General features: G+C 44.3%; 1 protein-coding gene across 1 annotated transcript in view; it reads right to left on the minus strand.

The window, feature by feature from the left end:
• Positions 1–21,086, minus strand: part of SDC2 (syndecan 2) — a 101,332-nt gene that overhangs the window by 41,259 nt on the left and 38,987 nt on the right. The gene's annotated exons all lie outside the window — the stretch shown is intronic.

Here is a 21,086-nt window from a genome sequence, read left to right on the forward strand (position 1 = left end):
TCCAGTTCTGCAGAGGCCACAGGCATAGACTGACCTGTTGTCCAAGCTTGTTTCATTTATCATTGGTACCTTCCGGGAACTGGGCCCAAGGGTTTTGCTACTGAATACTCAGTCTTTTTGGATCCGGAGTTCAGTGCCAAGGCCAATAGTTTGGAAGCAGAAGGCTCAGGAACCAGAATGTCCCAGAGCCAATTCAGGCCTTTATCTCTCTCTTTTCAGAAGCCTCAGAAACCTTGCATCTGAAGATTTTAAGTGATGAGACTTCTTGCAGAAGGAGGTCTGGAGTCCAGCAGATAGTGCAACAAGAAGAGGAGTGCTTCTCGCCTAAGAATTTTAGGTGCTAAGCATGGGCATCTGTTGTGGGGTGTATAAACCCCACACTGGAACTGCAGGGGTTAAAGAGCAACTCTGGGTCCAGGTGACACCACCCATCCCCACCTGCAGAGCATTTTCCAGCTGGAGGTGGAGCTTAAAATGGAGCCAGACAGCTCAGAAAAGGGCTGATAGGACAGGGACAGAGACCTAGCCTGAGAGCTGCTGGAGAAGGATGCTGCAAAAGCCTTTCCCCAGGGAGGAAGAGCTTGCCTGCTGAGCCCAGATGGGCTGAAGGTTCAATTACTCTCATTTTCTTTATTACTTTGTGTCGCACTGAGAGACTTTAGCAGGGGAGAGAGTCATAGGAAGTAGCCCAAGGAGGCAGCCTTAAGCGTGCCTGGGTGCTGGACAGTGTTGCCTCTGGACAGTTGCTGCCTGGTGGAGTGGGAGGGCCTGGGCTCCCCTACAAACTGCCCATTACAAAAGAACTCAACCTCCCCCACCCCATTTCCAGACCCCTTGCGCCTGTGGGGAAGTAAGGTGAGGGTAAAGAATTTTTAAACTCCGCAACTGGGACCGGAGACCCACAGATGTCAATAGACGGATAAAAGTTCGGACCTCCTCCCCCCATAGTCCCAATGTGAGGGCAGAAGAGCCAATATCTTCCTTGAGATTCTGTTACCCCAGAAAGGGATAAAGCTAATTGGTGACCTGACTGGAGGGTCAAGTCAACATCCCAAAAAAGCAGACCGCCATGGGGCAGGACAGTGTGCAAGAGAGACAGACGAGGGGAAAGTGCAGCCCTAATGCCCTAACCACTGGATAATACCACCAGCAAACACGGTCCATCACAGCATCCGATGCTGGAAAAACTATGTGACATGACACCGTCTTTTAAAACCATGTTTCTTGATCTTCAGATCCACCATCGCTAACTTACTAATTGTAAAACTCAGCACTAACTCTATTAACAACTAACTATTAAAAGAGTAAGGGTACGTCTACACTACTTGCCGGATTGGTGGGTAGCGATCGATCTATCGGGGATCGATATATCGCATGTAGTGTAGACGCAATAATTCGATCCCCGATCACTCTCCTGTCGACTGCTGAACTCCAGCTCGGTGAGACAGAAGTAACGTCGACGGGGGAGCCGCGGCGTGCTGCGAGGATGCAAAGTACGTAATTTTAAGTTTATCTAAGATACGTCGACTTCAGCTATGCCATTCTCGTAGCTGAAGTTGCGTATCTTAGATCGAGCCCCCCCAGTGTAGACCAGGCCTAAGGCACTTATCTAACTTGATGAGGCTCTTGAATCCAAAGGCAGCTCATATTCATTTGTGGTCAGCAGTTTGAAGGAACTGAGGCAACTGCTGCTGTGCCCCCTTCATAGTCCCGCCCTCAGAATGTGCTTGAATGCTGAAGGAAAGGATGCGGGGGGAGGGGAGAGGTTCCAAGGTGGAGCTCTATAACCTTGTGGGGATGGAATCAGGATAGTTGCCCTATGGAAGCATTCAATGTTGAGATTTGTCCAAGCAAAAAGGTCAAGTCACCCGTAGTATAATGTTCTTGGCATGTTCAAGAAAAGCAAGTTTTGTACGATCTCATAAACTTACATTAGAGCCTTCCTGGAGGAATTCAAGGCTGTGCTTCATTTGTTTAATGTGTTAGTTGAACCTTGGACTTTGCTTCAGCCAGCAGAATTAGTTCTATTTGTTGACTTCTTTCTTGACTCCCTTAGAGTGATAATCACTTCATCCACGTATCTTATTTTGAACCTGTCTAGTGCTGGATGGAAGACTGGTTTTCACAATAGCAGACCTCCTTTGTTAAGTAGAGACACTGAAAGGTCCAGTGCGAGGTGTAACCAGCCCTTGAACTGCAGACGAATCCTAGGCCTATGTTTGACTTCCCTGGCACTATATGCATGTCTTTACCATGAGTCCAAGATACTCCAGGAATCCCATCACTATGCATTCCAGCTTGTGCTCTCTATTCAGAATCCTGATCAGCAGAATTTTCCAGGAGTGAATTTCCATTTTCTTTAAACCCAATATTAATATTACCACAATCCAGGAAGAGTCCCAAAGTGATAGCTGGGGACAACAGGCCACTAGGTGGGGCATAGCAGTCTACAGTGGTAACTGGGGAAACAGCCCAATACTGAGCTTTAAGTATGTCAGGAAATCCCTATTCTTCTATCATGATATCTTCCCAAGAAACATGAGGAGGTTTAAACAGCTATTAGCTTATCTAGGGCCGCTGCAGACCTCCCGAACTTAGTTTCACTCAGCCTGAAAGAGCCTATCCTCTCCTGGTTTTTTGTTTTTGTTTTGTTTTAGTGTTGTGTGAGAGAGCGCAGATACACACACACACACACACACACAAGCCCATGCTGTTGCACGACTGTAATTCATAAAGTCAAAATGGCTGAGAACTTAAAAACTGAATGGTAACAGACCACAAATACCAGTGATAACTGAACCCAGTGAAATTCTAAACAAAGATCTCTCAATCATGCTTGTGGCCATTTCCATCACTTCATGCTAGCTCAACAGACGGTATATGCTTCAGAGTGAGGTCTGGTGTTATTGTGTGTGCTAATTGTGTTGCTGGAGTGTGTTCATTTGTGGGTAGGAAGGGGTGTACTGAGATAGTTGTGTCAATTTGTGCGGATGGCAAATGAGGGTGTGCGCACTGTGGTAAGGGGCTGTGTGTGTTTGGTTACTGTGTATGCCGGTTGTGTTGTTGTAAGGGTGGCTGTATTGATGCGTGTATGGTTGGGTTGTGCAAGGAAATCTATGTTGATTTGTGCAGGTTAGCACATGGGTATAGCAGATGGGCCAAGTAATCTACAATCTGTGCAGTCTTCCTCACACAACTAATGACACTGTTGCATGAAAATTAGCTACAGTGGAATGATGGTGATTGGCTGAGTTACTTCTAATATAACAATGGTCAGAGAGCATAGACACTTGCCTTACTGCAACTGTACATCACACAGGTGTAATTTTGTAAGTCAAAATAGCTAAGAACTTAAAAATTGGACAGTAACAGCCCACAAAATCCAGTGATGATTCAACGCAGTGATATTCTGAACAAAAAGATCCCTCAACCACGCTTTTGGAGCAGTTCCATCACTTCACACTTGCACATAATAGGCTTCAGAGTGACTATCCTGGAATCTTCTTATATCCAGATCCAAGTTATCTGAAAATTCTTCACACAAGGTGTTTCAGCACAGCCAGTCAACGCTAACTGATTGAGGGACTAAATCTTCTTAAAGCCTAGATGTCTACAACCCTCCTGGAGCTGTTACACACTGAGGATTTCACGGCATTATTGACCTGGGCAGCCTTTTTATCCTCAGTAAGTTATTTTAGGCAACTTTCTGTGAGCAAGGAAATCTCTTTGTTAGGCTTTGTCTGGATCACTGCACAAGCCCTGCTTACAATACAACACAAAACAGGTAACTATTAAGTGGCAACAAGAAAGAGGTCTGTCAGCTTTCATTTTTTGCCTACCTCATTTTTTGCCTACTCATTTTCAATCCTTCTCTTCTCTACAGATCATTGCAAAATAGTGCTTAGAAATACGGCTGAATATCAAAGCTACCTATCCTGTCTAACTTCTGTGTGGCTGAATGTTCTGTGTAAACAATAAATTACACAGAATATTCAGTTAGAAATTATATGACTAAATCAACATATTGCCTTCTCTATCGCTCTGCACATTTTTGTCTTTTAGGCAATTCTTACACTGAAGAGAAGCAAAGCATTATCTGGTACTTGCACTACCAGAATGGTAAGAAAAAAATGCACTGTCTCTCACACTTAAAACAATTATTCTTTGTTTTGTTTTAAAATCTTTTATAATATAAGATCTTCAGTTTGAGGAATGTGACTGGTATTAAAAAAAAACAACCCTCACACCCAACATATGTTGCACAGCAACCTTCCTAGATTTGTGTAGCTCCATCATGAAACTAGAGGCAAACTGCTGGTGTATGATTCTAGCCTCAGGTTACTTACAAACTGAGGCCTTGTCTATACTACAAAATTAAGTCAATCTAAGTTAGGTTGACTTACAGCCACTGCAGTAATTACTGCAATAATTCAGGTCCATACTGCCCCCTCTGTCAGTGGTGCGCGTCCCCATTAGGAGTGCTTCCACTGACTTAACTGTGTGAGGCATTGTGGGACCCTGACAGCTGGAGGACAACCCCCCACACTTCCAAGGCCGACAGCCCAAGCTGTCAGCCATGCACAGGGACTCACAGCTGGCACCCTACCCACCCCTGGGCTGACTGCCAAGTTGTGAGCCAGGTGCAGGGCTCAATTTCAGAGGAGGAAGCCTATCAATAGTGAAACTGATTCTTATCAGTTTCATGGGTGCTATTATTTCACATTTGATCTCCAGCTCTGGCTCTCAGGCAGGGCTCACAGCTGGAGTTCTCCCCCACCCACCCAGTGGAGCTGGAGATCAAATGTGAAATAACAGCAGCTGTGAAACTGACAAGAATGTCAATTTCACTGCTGGTAGGCTCCTTGTTGTGAAATTGAGTCCAGTGCTGGGCTTATAGCTGGGGCTGTCAGAACCTGGGGTGGGGGGAGTTCCAGCTGTAAGCCCTGAGGCTGTCAGCCCCGGGGTGTGGGACTCCTGCTGTAAGCCCGGCACCCAGCTGACAGCTTGGGCTGTCAGTGCTGGTGATAGGGAAGGGTTCCAGCTATAGTCCTGGCACCCGACTGACAGTCTGACTCGGGCTATCAGTGCCAGGGGAGAGGGTGGCTGACTGTCAACAGGTGATGTAAGTAATAGAGTGTCTACAAGGCACTGCATCGCCCTAATTACACTACACCTGTCATGGAAGTGGAGTTATTAAGACAATGTAGTGGGCAACTTACATCAATGGGAGCACCATTGTAGTACAGACACTGACAGTTACGTCAACATAAGCTGCTTTACCTGGATCTAGCTCTGTAGTGTAGACCAGGCCTGACAATCAATTAGCTTAGGCCCCTCATTTTGCAGCCTGTAAAAAGTTACATATTTTGTTTTCAGAACAAATACTAAAACTGTACTTTTACTCAGAAAAATAGCTATGTTCAAATGATACCCTCTTACCAAAAAGAGGGTATTAAGTTGCCTCTGTGGAGTAAGAAAAATACCCAATTTTGGTGACAAAAGTAAGTTTATACTACTTGTTACTCTGTTAATAGAGTTAACCTGTATTCTAGTCTGACTTCTGTATCAGACTTGTTAACCAAGCTCTAACTACAAGATCAAATTATGCCTTCAGCTCCACCTGTGCAACTCCCAACAGAATAGGGTTACATAAACGTAACAGAAGGCTGAAATGTCCCTGAAGAATTACTACTACTGGTAATGACCCACAATTCAGAAATAATACATTATCTTCCAGCTTTCCAGGTTAAATCTGCAGCACTTTCAGTCTGGGAGAGAGGGGTAGACGCCATCTCCCTACTCAAACTTCTCAAATTTGATACAATAAGGCACTGAAAGATCAAAAGAACATTTTTGCAGTAATTTTTCAAGGAAAGAACCATGCTTCAACATTGGGCTCTTCAAAACAGAATTGGGACTACTCACTTCAGTGACCCTTTTTGTGATCACTTTATTGATTTTCATAAAGACCGACCATAAAACTTATAAAAAGAATAAACGTAAGTGCTCCTTAGCATACATAAATGTTGCAGAATTAGGTCCTAAATAAATAGTTGCAGGGTTTCCTGTCCATAGGGTTAAAACAAAATAGCAATACTCTTGCCATGTTTGAGAGAGAGAGAGAGACACACACACACACACACACACACACACACACCCCGAGTGTTTTGATTATCCTATGTCCTCTTTTTCTCCCCTAGCTCTGCTTCATAAATCTGGCAGGTAATTTACATTTGTTAGCTTTCAAACAAAGCTTTCAAACAAAACACAGGATTATTTACTGTACTGCTTTTGTCCAAAGCAATTGCAATGCATATTAAAATGCTATCCTTAAATGAATATCAATTAGGAATTTAGCACATAGCATTCCAGAGGGAAAAACAAATTGTACACTGAAGGCATTAGAAAGCTGTTTTATGTCCTGCCTCTATTGCTTGAATAATATGATCATTTACATTTTTCAAAGCGTAACTAGTTGAAATGGAATGAGCAATCACTGTTTCACCAGCCTAAGCATCAAGAATCTAAACTATTAAATAGACCATCACAAACAGAAAACGACAGTTACCTTTTCCGTAACTGGTGTTCTTCGAGACATGTCCATTCCATATTAGGTGTGTGTGCTCGCCACATGCACGGTTGCTGGAAGATTTCCCCTCAGTGGTATCTATAGAGGACCGGCTCTGGCGCCCCCTGGAGAGCGCGCACAGAAGGGGCGCCACCAGCTTCTTCCCCCGCCTCCCCGCCCCCCAGTTCCTTCTTGCCAGAAACTCCAACAGTGGGAAAGGAGGGCGGGTCATGGAATGTACATGAGCAACACATCTAGAAGAATACCAATTACGGAAAAGGTACAATGACACCAGAAGGCACTTCATCCTGTCCGCTGTCGCAATGAAGAGCTGGGTCAATCTTCGGAAGGGCTTGGTATGTGCCAGGTAAAACGCCAAAGCATATCTGACATCTAAGGTGTGCAGCCTTCTTTCCTCCCCAGTGGTGCGCGGCTTAGGACAAAACACCGGGAGGAAGATGTCCTGGTTAACATGGAAGGAAGACACTACCTTCAGCAGAAAGGCTGGATGGGGTCATTGTTGAACTTTATCCTTGTAGAACACCATATACGGTTGGTGTATGCCTGGGATCCTGCGAGAGCAGATCCGGTCGGTCAGGAATGTGCCAGAGAGCAGCCACTGCCAGGTCCAACATGCTGAACCAATGTTGGCACGGTCACGCCGGGGCGACCATGATGATTTGAGCCTTGTCTCTCTTGACCTTTGACAGGGCTCTGCTGATGAGCGGGTTCGGCAGTAATGTGTACATCAGATGCCCCGACCATGACAGGAGGAAAATGTCTGAGAGGGGATCTTTGCCCAGGCCTCGTGGGGAACAGAAGCGATGACATTTCCTGTTCTATCTGGTGATGAACAGGTCCACTTGGAGAGTTCCCCACCTCTGAAAGAGGGTCCAGGCTACCTTCGGATGGAGCAACCACTCGTGGTGAGAGGAAAAGGATCTGCTGAGGCAATCCGACAGCGTGTTTCTGATGCCAGGGAGGTGACGGGCCTTCAGTTGGATCATGTGATCAATGCAGAAATCCCACAGGTGGAGTGCCTCTTGGCAGAGGGCCGACAAGCGTGCTCCCTGTTGATTAGAACATCAAGGCCATATTGTCCGTCAACACACTCTCCACCTTTCCTGCCAAGTTTGGTGGAAAGACTCCGCAGGCCAAACGTACTGCTCTGAGCTCCTTGATGTTTATGCGCAACATCATCTCCTCCAAGGACCACATGCCCTGGGTCTGGAGGCCACCAAGATGCACTCCCCAGCCAAGGTCCAAGGTGTCTGATATCAACTCAATCAAGTGATGAGGGCTGTTGAATGGAACTCTTTCTAGGATCGCCTTGGGATTGGTCTACCATTGTAGCGAGGTAAGTATCATCGGTGGGATAGTAACAACCTTTTCCAGGTGATCTCTGGACTGGGAATAGACCATCGCCAGCCACTGCTAAGCCTGGCATGGCGGACGATGTACGTCCATGCTGCCATGTGGCCCAGTCGGTGCAGCCAAACCCTGGCCATGGTCAAGGGGAATGCGGAAACTCCCGCAATGAGGTCCACTGTCATCTGGAACCTCTCCTGTGGTAGGAATGCTCTGGCACAGGTGGAGTTGAGCACCACTCCGATGAACTTTATCATGTGCACTGGAACTAATGACAACTTTTTGTCTTTTACCATCAAGCCCAAGGATCAGCACATGGCCTGCAGCACCGCAACATCCCGCTGAACTTGGGACCTGGAGTGGCCTTTGACGAGCCATTTGTCAAAGTACCAGTAGATCTGGATACCTCGACATCTGACGTAAGTGGCTACTACCGACATGCACTGAATGAACACTGCTGGCGTTGTCACAAGGCCAAACTGGAGGACTGTAGTCAGGTCCTACCATGAAACACTGGAAGCTTGTGATCTTGAAAGATCGCTACATGGAAATATGCGTCCTTCAAGTTGAGGGCAGCCTACCAGTCTCCCAGATCCAGGGAGGGGATGATGGAGACTAGGGAGATCATGTGGAACTTCAGCTTCTTTAGGTATTTGTTGAGGTCTCACAGGTCCAGGCTGGGCCATAAACTGCCCTTGGCCTTCAGGATTAAAAAGTACTGGGAATAGAACCTCTTGTTCCTGTATTCGCGAGGAACCTTTTCCACCGCACCCAGCTGCAGCAACTCTTCTACCACCTGTGTGAGAAGACTCTCGTGAGAGGGGTCCCTGAAGACGGATGGGGAAGGGGGATGGCAGCGGGGGTAGAAAGAAACTGGAGGGTGTAACCCTGTGCTGCAGTATTGAGAACCCAGCAATCCAAAGATACCGTGGTCCATGCGGGGAGGAAAAAAGAAAGGCAGTTGGAAAACAGTGGGAAAGACGGATCCGGGCTATAGTCTGGTAGGTCGCCCTCAAGCGCACCCTCAAAACGCTCACTTGCCCCTCTGCTTATTGCGGGTCGAGCCCGATTGGGCAGAGGGTGGAGGTGGGTGGCTCGGGCAGCACTTGTAGCCCCTATTCTTCTTATGGGGTGGCTCCTCCCGGGGTTGGCTCCCTTGACCCTGAGATGGCCACGGTTTGAACCACTTACGGGCTGGACCGGCAACATACAGCCCTAGAGTTTTCAGTGCGGGAGTCTTTCAGTCTATGCAACTTACTGTCCATCTGCTCTGCGAACAGGGCCTAGCCGTCGAAGGGGAGGTCCTGCATCGACTGCTGAGCCTCAGTTGACAGACCCGAGAGAAGCAGCCAGGATGCCCTCCGCATGAAAATGGTTGAAATCATTGTGTGAACCATGGCGTCTGCTGCATCCGAAGCGGCCTGGAGGACCACTCTGACCGCTGCCATGCCCTCTTCGAGGATCGCCCGGATCACCACTGTGCCTCAATGTCGACCTGTTTGATCGAGACGAGTCCCTCGCTCGGGCCCTCTGGGATCTTCAGCGATCAGCACTGGTAGACCAGTGATCTATGCCTCACGCTGCTTGACCAGTGCCAGGACCTAGAGCCGGATCGGGAGCCGGAGCGGCCGGTCATCAGGAGGATCTCCCCGACCACGGGGATTTGCGTCTCGGCGACAAGTGCCGGCAGGCAGGTGACCAGTGGCTCCGTTTAACCAATCGGTTGTGTGAGATCGGTGCCGAGGCACTGGAGATATGAAGGATCGGTCTGGAGGCTCATGCCAGGAGGCACATGCCTCCACAGGTCTGCACCAAGGTACCGGCGAGCTTTGCCTCAAATCCCGCTGCTGCTGCCTAGTGTCCGGAGCCTGAAGAGGGCTTCTCTGAACCTGCCTCCCTACTTCTGAGGCATAATGGCTCCATGAGGACAAGACATCCCCCGTGATGGGAAACGGTGCCGCTGAGGCAGGAACGGAACCAGCGGGAAGCAGCGGCCAGTAACTAAAACCCTTAACCAGTTTCTATTTCATTCTTTTAAAATTAGTTTGAGAAAAAAAGAATTATCAGGAAAAACTACGTGAACAATTTATTTGAATCCAAGAATAATGCAACCAAGCTGCAGTACATAACTTTAATTTGTCAACAATCCCATCTGCTCAGAAGCTACTATAAATATTCAAAAGAAAGAACTTGCTCTTTAACTTTTACCCAAATAATTTTTCATTAGATTATTTATATCTTTAAAAGTGAAAGCAACATTCTTAAGTCTAACATTCTTCCCAGCTTGGAATCCAGTATGAAAGTCATTTCAACTTCCAAAATACTGTGCAGCAGTAGGGAAAAGGTTAGATATATTGAATCTCCTATGGAGTCTAATGCAGCAGAAGCCACCTGTCACTCTCACAGCAACTGCTGAGAGAGTGGCACAATGTAATGCACAATAGGCCAGCAGAGTCTAGATCTAAAAATGGAATAGAATGGCAATGGGGTGCTAACCAAGGTATTATGGGCAAGCCACTGACTGACTTTAAAACAAGTATGAACAATTTTCTCTCCACATTAACTCGTCCGATAAAGCTGGTTAAACAAAAACAAACCAAAACACACACACACACACACACACACACACAAAACCACTCAAAATGAAAGTCACATTTGTCATAGAAAGTTTTCCAACCAACTCTACTTTCTATGGAGCACCTACAAATTGGAGGTTAACTTGTCCTAACTCACTCAGTTTCCAATGGCTCTGCAGTAGGAAGAAAAAAAAAAAAAGTCAATTGCTAACCTGTTCCATAACTGTTGTTCAAGATGTGCAGCACATATCCATTCCACTTCGGGTGTGTGCAGGTGCTGTTGCACTGGTCACACATACATCTGAAGTGGAATGGACATGTGCAATCACTCAAAGAAGATATCCCACTTAAAAAAAACCAAACAGATCCTATTTTGCATACTGCATCTGAGCATGGAGATAGAGGACAGAACTATTTAATTTTTGCCTCCTATTACACATGTAAGTCGGTTGAAGTAAAGATGAAATAAATTTCACCTTGCACCCAGCTACAAAATGCTGTCTGTTTCACAATTACACAAGTGCCACCATATTTCTTCAAAGTAGTAAAAACTACTTATGGATCTTTGTGTTGCTTTACAGTTTGTGAGGCAGCAAGAGGATAGAGATTATATGGACTTTGTCAGTATTTGCTCTTGGGAAGAAATATAATCCTCCCCGAGCCAGAAACATGTCCAAAAGCCCAGATCTAAAAGTGATGGGGAATGGGATTTCTCCATCCAGTTCAAAAGTAAATTCCATTCATATTGCTCCCTGCCATTCTGAGACTTCACAGAGGAAAAGGCATTTGCTACCAAGACTAAACTGCATTTTAAAGTTTTTACTACTACTAATATATGAGACTTTACAAATGATTAATTTGAAGTAGAAAAGTAAGTGGCAGTATTCCTATTTAAATGACAGGGAAACTAAGAGCCAAATTCAAATGAGAGTCCACATGACTAAACTGGCATAACTTATACCTTCTTCCAGTTCCCTTTGTGTTAGACTCAGCTTGCTGGGAATTTGAGTCTAAGTGCATGTAATTTATATGCAGAGGTGCCAAAACTGAGCAATATAGCAAGAAAAGCAACACAAAAAACAGTTTATAAATGTACAAATTAAAAGTAGGCTATCCCCTTGTTTAAAACTTACATCCTTTTCTAGCCCTGCAGTGTTGAAAAATCAATATAGACTCCCTTACTGATCTGATCCATAACTAGCACCACCTTGCATATCACCTCTGAACTTGGCCTACAGAGGGAAATGACTTGTCCAACTTCATAAAATGGATCAGTGACAGATCTAGGAGTAGAACTCAAGTCTCCTGACTCATTCCCACACTTAATGTCCTGTGACTACTAGACCAGGCTGCTGGAGGCCGTCATCTTGCTGAAATGGGATATAATTTGTGCCACTATGCAACAGTCGTGTGGGAGCCGAATGATCGAAACCGTACAAGCTGCCTTTCCACCAGTCTAGTAGAAAAGTGTTTAATACTTAAAATAAAATATCTGCAATTGCTGATTTATAACCAGGAAGTATTCAGTCCTAGTGCTGAACTTCCTATTGCTTCCCTGCCAACACCTGGTAAAGTTTCAAGAACATATATTTCTCTTTTTCTGAAGGCTCTTAGCATTACTTAGAGGAAAGTCAAGACAGATGCAATTTTCTCATTTACACTAAGGCTGACACATATCAACTCTTGGGGTCATGTTTTCCAAGCAGGATGAAGTAGTAGATGCACCACAAAACCCCTCATTTATGCAGGCAATAGCCCATGTAACTACCCATTTTGTGCAAAATGACTCAAATGCATACATCTGGGTTTATAAGAATGCTATAGGTACACATTTTTATGGTGCACCATTATGCCATGCTTTGAAAAAGTGATCATTTAGAAGATAGATGAAAATTTGGGAATTATGTTGTGATCTTGTGCTGTCTATGCAATGGTAGTTTTTAGACTTGAAACAGTACCATGAAATGCTATGGCATTTAGAAGCTTCTCCAGACTTCTTACTCAAAGTTGTAATCCCAGAGTCATTACAACTGTCATCTTCTAGATTTAAGGGCTTACTCATTATTTCTCTTTTATTTTGACACTTATACTTGTGAGACACTAACATTTCAACAAAAATGTATCTGCAGTATAGTATGAAATAATTTTTACAGTTTACTCCTGAATAGATACTTACTCTGTGGACTTCCACATCACTGGGCCAAGCAATACAGAGCCAGTTTTCTTTAAATGGGTTAATGCTAAGAAGCAGATGTCAATGTTCTAGTCACGTCATGGGACTCAGCGCTCAGGACAGCTTGCTTCCAAAGGAGCCATGGCACCATATTATGAGAGGTCAGACTCAGCTAAACTTCTGCCAGCTAAACTATAACACTGCGTAAATCATCTTCCCCTTCTATACACGGGATGGGTTCCAGAGCAGAATAATACTAAAACTTTAATAGGTTGTCGACTGTCTACTAGGTATCTGAAGTTATAATATAGTGGTGGCTATGCACTTAGAATCTGATAATGTATTTTGTGAGCAACATATGCAAGAGTCCCCATAACCTAGAGTCCTACTGAAAAAAAAATCAGTGGCAAAGCCACCATTCACTTCAATGTAGCCGGTCCTTAGTGCTAATGTGCAACACGTAAAAATCCAGCCAAAAGGCTTAAGTGAAATCCAGTTTCTATGCTCCTAGGGCTGTTTACAGTTCATATGATGTACTTCCTCCTTTCAGCAGAAGTGGAAAACAGATCTAAGAATGTATTTTAAGACATCGCTGAATAAACATATGATCTACTGCTGAATATCAGCAACTTCCATTTCAATTACACAGTACTGGTTAAAATTTAACCCTGTGGGGAAAGAGGGGGAAATTAGGTCACAGAAACAAAACCCTTGCAGTACTGTTACTATGCTCTTCACCTGACTCATTCTCATTCATTATCCTTGAGAGCGCTCTGAATATCAGGGTCTGCTTAAGGATTTTGTGTTGCTTTTAATATTTAGAAACCTCACTTGGTTTATAATTTTAAAGATAAATTAAACTTAAAAATTAATTAACTTTAAAATTGCAATGAATAACCTCTGCCTGATGTATGAGGAAGGCCTGTAAATGAATGGTGTGGTCACCCTATTGTCTGATCAGCATGGGGACCATTTATCATGGAGACCGACAACACACTATATAGCTGCCCCCAAAATGGCACTTTCCTTGCAACATAACCACACATTCGTGTAAACACTTTATACATATTTTTTACCTGCCATTCTAAACCTGACACTCCAGGCACAGTCTGAGCTTTTACAAACTCCCACCATTAATCCAAATAAAATACTGTATAGTCTTTGCTGAACCTCATGTCTACAGAAGACTAGAACTGTAGGGAATGGCAAACATCACACACACTGCTGGCCTTTTACTACATATGAACCAATGGTTAATGAATTGAATAGTCAGTCAAATTTTAAGCAAAAGAATCAAGTACAGAAATACAGATTAAGATGCTGAGTGAAAACTGTAAAGACAAATTCCGTCAGGTCTCATATGAGGGTTGAAATATTGTGGCATATGTACACTTCAGACATCCAACTACGCTTGACATCTGAAACGGAGCAATTACTGTGGCCACACAAAAGAAATCTCAGCATCCTAGTGCTGACATAAGCTGTACTTTAATAAAAAAAAAAGCTTCAGAATACAGCCCCACATTTTTGTAATTGATGGTTACACAGTAAATGACCCCCGTTCGTCTGTAATGACATATTATATGTAACCAGACTATAGTTGGATCATCACTGAACTTGGAAAGTGGCACTCATTTCTCTGGCAGCTTTTTAAGTATGAAAAGATGTAGTTATGGTATAATTCCTAACTATTACCTTCAAAAACAGAAGGTGGTAACACTTGTGGTTGTGTGAGCACATATGACCATTGCAACTAATTCAGCAATGTAGTGTGCAAGCACTCAGATACCACTGTGATGACTGCATTGCAAGTACTCACACGGAGATGTCCAATTCAATCTGTTAACAATTAGTGGTAAAGCACTGTCCAGAAAAAAGAAGTTTCCTACACCTAAAAACACTTTTTACCTACCACTTTGCTACTTACATACTCTTTGGTGGTTGCATGGTAATGTTCTGAGCAAGTACAATGTACCCTCCAATTGCTATATCCAGTATAGCTATTCAATGAATTACTAAGAATACTACTCTGAGCACACAAAAGAATGCCCCAAACAAATCATTAGGAAGGTCAAGACGTGGCCGCCTAGAGGAAATAAAATTCTCATGCACTGTTTTAAAAGTAAATAAAGAATGCATGCAGGAAGGCAAGAGGAAGTAGCTGCATTATAAAGCCCACACTGCAATTTAATCTACATTAAAATCCACAAGATGCAAGACTATTTAGGTTTATACCAAATAGGAAAGGATGTTATGTTATGTAATCCCTGAGGGCTTTGCTAAACAAATTTAGCATTCTAGTATGTAAAGAGCTTGAAGTATAATCAAAGGATTAAAATTCAACATCCCATTTCTATTATGCAATGAACCACAAACCAGTCAATCATGCAAAATCTGCATGAAAAAAAAATCTCTTTTCCATGGAAATTTCACCTTATTTCAGAGTCAATAAAGCTCTAAATGTGAGTTAAACAACTTCTTCAACATATGGAACATAGTTTACATCAGAAATCTCCCAGATGTGAAATGAGAAACTGAAGGAGTTCGCTGGTGGTCAGAAGAGTCAAACCAAGTTGTGTTACAGGAATCTGCTACAACTGAATGTGCTGATTATCATAATTTTATAGGTCCTACCTACGTGTGTTACTACTTACAAAATCCTTGATGGACAATAAATATGTAAAACTTTGGTAAGATGTGACAGGGCTGTTTTCCCCCTAACAGTACTATCTAATGGTCAGTCCACCTTGCCACCTGGCATGGCTCTTTCAGAGCTGAAAGATCCAATTATAGACACAAAGACTTGGGAGATACTGGGAGAGAGGAAGTGTTCCTGAGGAATAAGCAGGGAGGAAACCCTGGTATGGGGTAAGGAGCCTTGCAGAGAAAGCAGTGCAAAACTCCCCTCTCTCCCAACCAACTGGGGATGAGTTGGGAGAAAGGGAGTGGCATAAATGCGGTCTCCTCCCTCATAGCGGGCCAGATGGCTGCAGCCAATGAAAAGGGTAAGAAGGCTCCTGCGGGGCCCTAGGGAGCAGACACAAGCAGGGGCAGGCTGTCAAACCCCAAGCCCTGAGCCTGAGGACTAACTGGGGCCAGCTGAAGGAGACAAACTGCAGCCCAGCTGCAAGAGAAGAGCTAGGGACTCCTGCCATAAGTCGAAGATACAGAGACCGAGAAGTAGTCTTAAGACAATAAGCATTTGAATTACCCAGCTCCAGGAGACGTGCAGGGGCTCTTGCCATAAAGAGAGGCATAAAGGCTGAGAAGACAACCCTGAGCAGACTGGGAGCAGAGCTTAGAGGACAGGAATGCTGAAAGCCAAAAGCTTTAAAGTCAAGTGTCAGGAGTGCTTAAAATGGAGTCATTGGCTTCCTGAGAAGGGAAACTGAGACAGGGAACATGCACAGTGCCACACTGACTCAGCAGCGGCAATACAGGGGAGGCATGCTCTATGACAGAATAGCATAAAGAATTACACACATATCAATTACAGGAGAACAGAGGGGTTGACTGAATGCCAGCCCTTAAGAGTAAGGTATGTTTGCCCTGTTAGAAATGCTTGAAACTTCTGGTAATTTGATGCCTGCTATTCCACCTACAGACCACAATGGACTTCTCAACATAAGGGAGCTCCAGTCTGGTATTCCTTTCCCTCTCTTCTGAGTTTAATTTGAGTACACAACAGACATGGAGATGCTGTGTGATGATCTAAATGCAGAATACACTGTATGTGACCTTGTGATGAGGGCAACTTATTGTATATTGGGTCAGAGACATTCCTGTATGAATGTCTTGTTCTAGCTCACTACAGGGCTGTACAGAAAAACAAGCAGGGAAGCAATTTCCCAGCAAACATTTAGGAAGCAATTGCAGGGCAATGGAATACTCCTGGGCTGATGTGGCACAGCTAATCTGCTACTGCTGGAAATGAAGAACGCTGAACCGTCAAAAAGCCCTTCTCAGAAGGGGAGGTCAGGTGGGCGCCCAGCTGTCAGAAGCAGCCCAGGAGACAGGCTCATAGAGATACTCCGTGGAGGGAGACTGAAGAAGTTGGGCCTTTACCGATCGAGAGAATGGTAACCCTTAGGGAAAGGCAGGGGAAGGTATAGACTGGTTTATTGTTAAGATCTGTTTTCCCTTTAATGCTTTTGTTCCAAATAAATAACTTCCTTTAAGGAGGCTGTTTGGCAGTGGAATACCCCTGTCATGGCTTCCAGAAGCAACTGAGGGTACTGACCCAAAGTCAGGCCTGCTGAGATGATCACAGGGCCTGGTCTGAGAGTGGTAGAGGCATGTGATTCCACCCAAGAAAGGTGACAGAGACCTGAGATGGGGTGCACTCAAGGATGGGGGAGGGATAGCTCAGTGGTTTGAGCCTTGGCCTGCTAAACCCAGGGTTGTGAATTCAATCCTTGAGAGGGCCACTTAGGGATCTGGGGCAAAAATCAGTACTTGGTCCTGCCTAGTGAAGGCAGGGGGCTGGACTTGATGACCTTTCAAGGTCCCTTCTAGTACTAGGAGATAGGATATCTCCATTAATAATAATAAAGACAAGTAGCAATGCAGTTAGCCCAGTAAGTGAGAGAGTATAACATTTTTTACTATTTTAAGTTGTGTTAGTATGCACACTTTCACGCGAAAGGAAGAGGTGACCTCAGCAAAAGTGGCCTTTTCATTAACCGGATAGAACGGGTATAGGATATCCTCACTTGTCATTAGCTGTGTTTCTTTCATCCTGCTCCATGAATGGAAAATGAATAAAACAATTACAAATTTTGTAATTGGCATTGGCCTCCAAGAATCCCATTAGGCTGAGTTCTCCTCACCTTTTCCAATCACTTAGAAAGCCTTTTACCATTACAAGCAGTGTGATCCCAGCTGTGCTCATGCACCACAGAACTACCTATGCAACACCAGCAGCTACGGGACAATGAGCATACACAGCCTTGTCAGCTTCAAAGTGTTGCTGGAAAGAGGACTCCACTATGTACAGCATACACACAGGCAGAATTGCTTTGCTTGTAAGTGCTGGTCCTTAGCCCCCGAGGAAAGAATCTATGGAGTTAGAGAAGTATGGGGGGAGGGTAGAGAGAAAAACTAGCTAGTTAAAAGACACTCTGCCTACCAGACCTCAGACAAATATGAAAAATTCCTGCAAATGAGTAAATTCCAAGTCAAGGCTGACATGCCATCATATTAAAAAACCCACACACATTATGGTGACTTTTTAAAGAACATTCGTAAACACACGAATTAAGGATATTGTGTCAACCTTTGCTCTAATGTTGAGTAACTCAGGAGTGGCAGGGCAAGTTTTTGAGTAGGTTATGTGGGGTCACTCAATAGGTCCTCAAGAATACTGTCCAAGGTGCTAAAGAAAATACTAAGGACAATCCCCCAAAGGCTTTATATCAAAACTGCCCCCCGCCCCTTTTTAACAGAGAAAATGCATGTAGCCAAATAAAACTTCTACACCAGTAAAGCCTCAAATGATTTGTGCCCCTCACATATATCATGCAAAGCACAATCATATAACTTCTTTTTCCAATGCTCATTTTATGATGACCAATTCTGAAGTTTATCCTGTGTGTTCAATAATTGATTAAATAATTTAAACAGCCATGTGCTTATGAACAATTAAAAGGGACATTGCCAGTATGAAATCTAATCAATTAAAAAAATATATACATAAAATCACTTGACAAGAAGCACTTGTCCGGAGACCCCTTGACAATGCTCAAGAAGAGCTTTGTGCAGCTTGAAAGCTTACCTTCTCACCAACAGAAGTTGGTCCAATAAAAGATATTACCTCACCCACCTTCTCTCTCTAATATCCTGGGACCAATATGGTTACAACACTGTATATTTAGATTATAAATACTTTGGAATGAGATCTAATGTGCTGTGCAAATTAACAGGAATCATTTTCATTTCTACACCTCTACAAACAGGTGGCACTAGAGATATCTACACTAGAGTAGATTATACTACCCAATAATAGCACACAGCGCAATACAACCTTCATATGGGTTGGGACCCATAGGTGCCACTATAATAGAAATAAAATAACAATCCTCTATTGTTTGATTAAAATATACTTTGCATGTATCTAAGTTTATAGAAAATGAATGACTGTTATTTTGTGTTTAAAAACAAAAACAGTATATGACTGTATAATGAAACCCTAAAGCATAAGAAACATACAAAAAAAAGAGGACAGTCAAGGTTTAAAAATGCCATTTCATGATATCTAGGTGCTACACTTTGCAACCTTAACTTTTACAGCAGTTATAAGAGGTCATGGTCACACAAGATGAGATGGTCCCTCAGATAACAATGAGCCAATTCCATGGAAGACTTTGAATCACAGGATCATAGGACTGAAATCTTGAATTTGATCCCCATATTAAACAAGGAACCAGTGAAGAGAGCTAAGTACTGGAGTGAAGTGCTCTCAGTGACTGTTGTAAACCAACTATACTCTTCCAAGTTTGCAGAATTTCATACCTAAGTACAGAGAATTAAAAATAAAATTCAGCCTGCGTATCAGGCACGCACAGGATAAAGATCATCTAGGATACTGGCAATATATAAATGGAGGTCAGAAGAAATTCTTGGTGAGCTTCTGAAGACACTTGGCTCAGGAATGGAAAGTTTAATATAAGGTGGTACCTGGAGAGGTCAGTTGTGCTGAGTAATGATTTTTAACTACTGGCCAGATTATGTTATGCTTTGATAGTGGAGATGGGGTAGGTTTCATTCTTCTAAACAAGGTGCTGATGATCTCAGCTAGTAAATCACAAAACAAACCCTAGCATGATATTTTAAGGTAGAAGCATATTCCAAGGCACTCAAAATTCATAACAAGGCTTGTTGATCCTGGATGCCCTGACTTAGTGTTGGTTGCTGTGGCTGCCAGCAGGGGTTGGGCTCTGCCCCCCTCTGGAGACACCTGGGGCACAATGCTGGAGGAGCAGGAACCCAGTCAGTTCCCCACTTTCCCAGGGGCGGTGAGGCTCAGGCTTTGGGGTTCAGCCCTGGGATGGTGGGGTGGCCACATTTGGGTATGGAAATTGTATGGCAGGCCATGAATGCTCACGAAATTGGGGCTGGGAGTTCAGGAGGGGGTGAGGGTTCTGGCTGGAGGTGCGGGCTCTGGGGTGGGGCTGGGGATGAAGGGTTTCAGGTGCAGGAGGGTGCTCCAGGAAGGGACTGAGGAGTTTGGAGGATGAGAGGGGGAATCAGGGCTGGGGCAGGGGGGTTGGGGCACAGGAGGGGGTCGGGATGCAGGATCTGTGTGGCGCTTACCTCAAGCAGCTCCCGGAAGCAGCAGCATGTCCCCGCTCTGACTCCTACATGGAGGCATGGCCAGGCGCTTCTGCATGCTGCCCCATCCGCAGGCGCTGCCCCTGCAGCTCCCATTGGCCGCAGTTCCCAGCCAATGAGAGCTATGGGGGCAGCGCCTGCGGACGAGGCAGCACATGGAGCCCCCTGGCTGCCCCTAAACATAGGAGTCGGAGGGGGAAATGCTGCTGTTTCTGGTAGCTGCGGCACGAGGAGTGGCCCCCAACCCCACTCCCTGGCTGGAGTGCAGGAGCAGGGCAAGCCCCAGACCCTGCTCCCCAGCAGCAGCTCGAGGGCCAGATTAAATCGGCTGGCAGGCCAGATGTGGCCCGGGGGGCATAGTTTGCCCACCCCTGCCTTAACATATAGACATTAACTCACACTCACACAGCAGGAGTTTGTTAGCATACTACTGTTTCAAGGAGTAGTGTCTCTTTAAGGAGCATTCACAGCACTTAACCAAGACACTTGCTTTAGTAAAAGGTAAATGAGTGTACATCCAAATGTGCTTCACATCCAAGTTATACACCTTTTGGCCCCATCCTGCAAGGTTTCCGGTATCTGACATGCTTCTTAGCAAGCACACCCATTATTCAACACTCTTGAGTGGAAGCAGAAGGTGCTCTGCACCTCACAAGAGGCACCCAGCACCTTGTAGGATCAGCTCCTTTAATTACAGGATCTTTACTACCACGTAAATTCTAATGAATACTGCTTTTAGCAAGCAGGGAAGTGTTATTTTTAAATAGCTTTCCTTTATTTGGCTGGCATCTTTTTAAAAGTTTTTGAAACTGAGCTTTAAAAAAAAAAGTATTCTGATGCATTTTCAGAAAGTAACAAAGCAAACTAACATTTTGTTGCCTAAATCTGTTGCTGATGTAGGCATGAGTACTCTATTTGTGGAAGCATTTAACTGAAGATTATTTTTCTAGGTATACTTGTAATATAGCCCTCCTTGTGGACATCTGAACCATAAGTCACTTACAAAGGGTGTGTGTAAACTTCTCCCTTGTTATCAGCCAGTTTGGGTTGTGAAAAATCTTTTATTGATCAG

The sequence above is a fragment of the Mauremys mutica genome, chromosome 2 (assembly GCF_020497125.1).
Source record: "Mauremys mutica isolate MM-2020 ecotype Southern chromosome 2, ASM2049712v1, whole genome shotgun sequence".
Classification (NCBI taxonomy): domain Eukaryota; kingdom Metazoa; phylum Chordata; order Testudines; family Geoemydidae; genus Mauremys; species Mauremys mutica.